The sequence below is a fragment of the Cariama cristata genome, unplaced genomic scaffold (assembly GCF_000690535.1).
Source record: "Cariama cristata isolate BGI_N322 unplaced genomic scaffold, ASM69053v1 scaffold28329, whole genome shotgun sequence".
In the NCBI taxonomy this organism is placed as follows: domain Eukaryota; kingdom Metazoa; phylum Chordata; class Aves; order Cariamiformes; family Cariamidae; genus Cariama; species Cariama cristata.
In genome coordinates, this window is record NW_009637841.1 from 4655 (window position 1) to 4899 (window position 245).

The window sequence follows — 245 nt, forward strand, 5'->3', positions numbered from 1 at the left end:
CTCGAGCAGCATGTGTCAGGACAGATGTGCAAACCCTGATGGGTGGGGTGTTGGAGAGAGCGTGTCCCCTGCTGTGAGCCTGAGACGGCGGCTTCAGGTGGGAAAATAGGCTTCAGGTGGGAAAATAGGGCCAGGACTTGTGCAGGAAACAGTGCCAGAGTGGGAACTGCCTGCTCCCACGCGTGACCCTGTTCCCACGGGTGACAGGAGGGCAGCTGCTGCCATGTGACAGGAGGGCAGCAGCC

The 245-nt window shown here is 60.8% G+C and overlaps 1 protein-coding gene across 1 annotated transcript in view; it reads left to right on the top strand.

The window, feature by feature from the left end:
• LOC104168057 (telomerase-binding protein EST1A-like) overlaps nt 1-245 on the top strand; it is a gene marked incomplete at its 3' end in the record, with an annotated part of 5740 nt that overhangs the window by 4413 nt on the left and 1082 nt on the right. The gene's annotated exons all lie outside the window — the stretch shown is intronic.